The sequence below is a fragment of the Sinocyclocheilus anshuiensis genome, unplaced genomic scaffold (genome assembly GCF_001515605.1).
Source record: "Sinocyclocheilus anshuiensis isolate Anshui unplaced genomic scaffold, SAMN03320099.WGS_v1.1 scaffold151, whole genome shotgun sequence".
Lineage (NCBI taxonomy): Eukaryota > Metazoa > Chordata > Actinopteri > Cypriniformes > Cyprinidae > Sinocyclocheilus > Sinocyclocheilus anshuiensis.
This window is the reverse complement of record NW_015548199.1, coordinates 1167957-1173956: the sequence shown is the minus strand read 5'-3', so window position 1 is coordinate 1173956 and position 6000 is coordinate 1167957.

Genomic DNA, 6000 nt, shown 5'->3' with positions numbered 1-6000 from the left:
TGCCCATTTAGTTTCTCTGAGTTTTATTTTATTCTGTTTTATTTATTTGTCTTTTTTTAATGTTTGCATTTCCTTCATTACAAATTAATTTCAATGCTCCAATCAATGCATCACATTTGTTCCCAAACTCCATTACATAGTTATAATGCACATCTTATTGGATTACCAGTACAATAACATTGGCATGTTTAACTGAGGTATGGACATTTGTTGTTGATAGTAAAACAATATTAGAAAAATTATTTTGTATGAAAAGACCAGTTTAGTTGGTATTTATAATAATGCCATTATTGTTGTCAAACACTATTAATATTCACTAATCGAGTATGATTTTATATCAAATATCTTGTCATTTTAAGATTCAGATTGCACATTTTTGAAGCAAATACAGCCTCCTCCACAAATACACCTTGGTATATATGGGCAAATAATGTCTCAAATTATTCTTTTGATCTTTCAAAATATTCACAGAAATCTAACCTTTATTTTGAGTAAAATAATTAAAAGGGGAAAAACCTGTCTTTTGATCTTATGATGAAACGTGTATACAGAAATATTTATATTTCACAATTAAAAGAGGGCATTCTTTCATTTTGCAGCCACCCTTTGCCATGATAATCTTATCCTATCATGTGTAGTAAGGTTGATGAACATAAAGCGAGAGATCTGAGACCATTCCTCTATACAAAATCTCTTCAAAACCTTCCTTATGTGAGCAGTGAGCCATGTGTGCATTGGATCATTGTCCATAGACATGGGCATTTCAACCATTGAACTATTTTCTCTTTAGCCATTCTCTGATTTGTGCTGCTTAACAAACTTTTGTCACAAATCATCACTGCATTCTCAAGTCTTCCCCCCATAGTGATGGATGATTACATTTTGCCTGTGTATGGCTTTATATTTGGTTTAAGTGCAAGTCATGACTTGCAACTAAAACATATATTTCTACAAAATGAAAACATATGAATGAACATACGTGAATTAGAAGTTTTATTAATTTTTAGAATTTCTTGAGGTATCAATAATTGTGATACACATTTTTTTTTGGGGGGGGATGTTAATAAATATAAGTTGTATTATTTTTATTTTTAAATGTTAATAAAAGCTAGACAAAAAGAAGAAATAGCAAAAACACTTTTTTTTCACAGCATGTTTTGCTCATATTAACTATTAAGTGCAGAACATTGCTATCTGTGTCTACATCAACATGTAAACTGCTATGCAATATACTCAATTCTTTTTTTAGTCATTTTACCATCAGTTTTATAAAATACCAAGCCCTCAGTCTTTCAGTTTGACAACTGCTCTTCATGCTTGATTTTTGGTTGCTAAAAAACTCTTAGAATAATACATTTACACAATACATGTAATTATATGAAAAAAATGTACAAATTTCATTAATGTGGCAAGTCATTACTTTTATGCTGTGTACTTTTTCCCCAGATCATATTGAACTAACAATTAAAAAGAAAGAAAGAAAGCAAAGGTGCTGAAATAACATAAATTACAAATTTATTAAGAAATATTACACATTTTATTTCATTTTTTCTTTCTTTAATAAAAACCTTGTTTTAATTTGTAATCATTTGAAAGTTTTTTCCAGTGTCCTCAGCTTGACTTTCTATCCTGTTAGAAGTATTATAAAATCCTTTTACAAAACTACTCAAATAAAACTGGTGAAATTATAATATCAAAAGTTTAAAAGCTGGTCAGCGCTGTTGCGAAACGGGCATCCCGAGTTCGAATCCCGGCATGTGGACCTTTCCCAACCCTCCATCCTTCCTGTCATTACACTAAATAAAGGTTACAAAAAAAAGTTGAAAAGATAAAAATTAATAGGCTATTTAAAAAAAAAAAAAAAAAAGAAAAGAAGAAGAATGTAAGCAAACTCTTAATCCCTCAATGATGAGCAATGGTTACATTTTTGGCTCTTTTTACAAAAATTCTTTAAATTACAACACAAGTCTATTCATTTTTTTCTAACGGCAAAATAGAAATTAATTAGTAAAATCAATTACCCTTGCCATTTCAATCACACAATTGCTTCAATTACTTCTTGATTAGAAGTTACTCATATGGCCTTCATTTTACAGGCAAATAAAGAATACAAACAATGCACAGTGAGTTGTATCATTTAACCTATTGATTCTCCTTTATTTTCCCTCATTTCTATGTCTATTCTTCAGATCTGGAGGGGGATAAAGCATGTCATCTGCTCTGCTGTGCTTCTGCACTGTGTTCTTTAAACTTTGAGGGAAACAGAAGAAACTACAGATGTCTTCCACTCTCTCACCAAACTCCAGTGTCACGCTGTCCTGTCTTTCCGACTTCCTGTTACTGCCCGTCACCTGTTGCCTAGAAACACTCCAGTACATCCCATGGTAACATTTTTAAACTGATTTCAATTTTACTGATGTTGGCTATTTGTAATGGGTTTTGGCTCTTTAAACCCAGCACAGAAACTGAAAAAAGTCATAATTTACTCACCCTCGTGCCGTTTCGAACCCGTATGACTTGCTTTGTTTCATGGAGCATGTTCAGAAGTTCACATGGTTGAATTCCGAAAAAGGACCAAAAAAAGCATCATAGATAGTCAATCCGGCTCATGCGCTATATGCAGATACCTGTCTGCATATTCAAACATGTCGCTTGACACACTTCACTTCAGGTAGATACATCAATTCAGAATTTTCAGTTCCTTTTTATTTCAAATTTGAATTCACTAATTGTGGTTCTAATCATAGAACTACCACATTAATCGAAACAGTCACTATGCATGACCATTTTAAACACTTTTTTGATGCTAAAGTATAATAATTTTAGCACTGAGAAGCCTAGACTTTTCAAGTACTCTCCGTTCCATGCGGATGGATAGACAGACAGTCTTGTCTTCCCCAAACAGTTTAGAGGAAATATTTACAGATGTCCCAGTGGAAATCCCAAAACAACGTATTCTCTTGCAATGGAATGTCTGCTAGCATTCCATGTTTACCCTCATGCTAGTCTGATATCTATAATCTTGCTGCTTTTACTGTCATCTATAATAGGTAAAAAACATGCATAACCATATGAATGTACTTTTCCATAACAAAAAAATAAGGTATTGCTCGTATGTGTTTAATGTAGTTATACTTTTCATAAGCACATTGCTGAGTGAGGCAAGGCAAGGTAAGTTTAGTAAAATATGTATTATATTTCATTTGTAAATCTTAAGCATAAGTGGAACACCGTTTGAATGCACAAATATGAATATGTAGTATGTATATAATGTATATGACAGCACTATTTTGCCCTTTGACTGTAGAAATAAATAACACGGCCAGATATAAGCACAAATACATTTTTGGGGTTAAGAATTAAAACAAAAGTTGTACTGACACTAAAATATACAGTCGTAATGGGTAAAACAAACCATACAAAACCACAATAGTCAAAGTCAAATTTCCAATAATTTTTATGTTACAATAATCTTGTCCACTATACAGTATTTTTTTTTCTTTATGATCTGCTGACTGATGTCAAAGTGGACTTTATACTGACACGTATGGTTCAAGGTTTTATCGTTTGAAATGGTTTTACTTTATTATTTTAATAAAAACAACTGCAACATTTCCGAATTAGATTTACATTCAGAAATAAGCAAGCATTTTGAGGGGACAAATTTGTATTTACTGGGTAATTTCTGGTATTCTGTGCTATTGGACATCATAAAATGAGAAAATCAAACCATTCTTTAAAATAACTTTTTGTGTAATCATAAGGAGATGTAAAACATTTGAAAAAATTTGCAAATGATTTGGTTACACTTTATTTTGATGGACCACACTAGACATTCTACTAACTATAAATGACTTTGCAAATATGTCAACTAACTCTCATGAGTGTATTAGTAGACTATCAGGTTAGGGTTAAGGTTAGTAGAATAAATGGACATGTACTTAAGTCACTTATAGTCAGAGCTGGGTAGAATACTTGAGAATTGTAGTCTGTTACAAAAATTGTAGTTACATAATCCATTACATTACACATTTTAGGTAACTCGTTTATCACACTGATTTAAATAGGATAATCTTATACCATATTGATGTAAAAATACAAGAAAAAGAAAATATTCCATCCGTTGTTATTAACAAAATCAAGTGCATTAAATATGACATTACGTCAAAGTTTCCCAAACTGGGGTTTGTGAAGGAACAGCAGGGAGTTTGTGAATTTAATGAAAAGCTAATCATTTATTACCATATCAATCATTCATTATCATAAAAATGCAAAATTTAAATAAATCATTTTAAAATAATATGTAGTCATGTAATCAATAAAAAAGTCATTGTAGTCTGATTATGAGTATTTTAAAATGTAATTTAATCTAATTACAAATACATATTTTTTTGGAATCTGATTACGTACCCAGCAAAATTGGACTATCAAAATAAAGTGTTACTAATAAATTGAAGCATTCATGCCCTGTTATAGGAACAAGTGAACAACAGTTTTAAAGACATATGATTTAAATGTATGGGCATTGTGTATATCTTAAAAAAATCCAGATCCCTTTTGTCCATTTAAAAACATATCTGGCACTAAATTATTCAAATGTATATTATACAACATTTTAAGGCAGTAAGGTCTTTATTGGGGACACAAAAGGCACCGAATACCAAGAATGACCCTGCTCATAAATCATAATCACAAGAAACAACATATCAGCTCCATGCTGCTTATTGATTCTTATGCACAGCCCACTGAATGTAATGAATGCGTTTCATTTACACTGAAAATACAGAGTCAGACTGGGCCATCTCAACTCTGATGTACATTTTCATGTCACCATAATGTCAGACGCAAAAATTCAAACTCAAATTGTACATATGGACAATTTATTATTAGACTTTTATAATATCCCTTTAACTAACAAAACCCAGTTCTTAAATGACATTATCCTTAAGGAATGGTGGGAAAACAGTAAGTATTCTGTGATATTCTGATTGATTCAATTAGAAATCGAATTCAATATATGCAGCATATATATAAAAGCAACATTTTTGACACCCTCATGTAAGCTAACCTGAAGTCTCTCTTGGCTAACGTTAGCACTTTTTTTCTAAGGCATAATGGAGACCTGTTCATGCCATTGTATAAATACTCACACTATTCTAAATAAGGTTTAAGAGAATGAGACTAGCCAGAGCATATTTGTAGAAGTCTAATGTACCTTTTTATAGAATTACTTTGTTTAATTAGAACTTAAGCATTTTTAACCTTTTCAACTTTTAAAAATGAAAAAATAAATACTGTAGAAAAGGAATGAGCCAGTAACTGAAATAAAGTGAGTAGTACACAGTGGATACTTAATTTAACGGGGATCTGATGAGTTTGGGAAAAATCTTCTGAGATTTAAAATATCTATATGATCAGCAGGAAGGTGTGTGCTTTTGCATACAGACGCTACACCTGGCCACATGTTTGCAAATATTGTCTCATCACAATAATAATAATAAAAAAAGTATCCTTGCAAACTTCAATGTGAGTAAAGATAAATTAGCAATATTTCTTAGTTCAGTTCAAAATTATGTTTTTGCATATTTTCTTGTGCCTTCAAAGCTACCTTACATTCACCAATGATCAGCCTGTTCCAAAAGTTACTTTAGTGGTAAATGTGCGTAATCTTATGAATTACAATACAGCCAAAAAATTGGATCTATTAGCAAAATTATACATAGTAAAATATATATGCATAGTATATATATATATATATATATATATATATATATATATATAAAGCGCTATCCTAAAATACATACAATACGGTCAAGTATTCTCTGATAATGTAAATATAATGGATTCTTTAAAAACATGATCACACATCTACACCAAATATAGAGCGTGTGCAAGATTCCAAAGAATGACACATTCTCACTGGGTGATTTTTTTTCTTTTTTTTCTTATTTGCAATGTGAACGGGGACATTCAAACCTACAACATCTTCAGCCCCGTTTC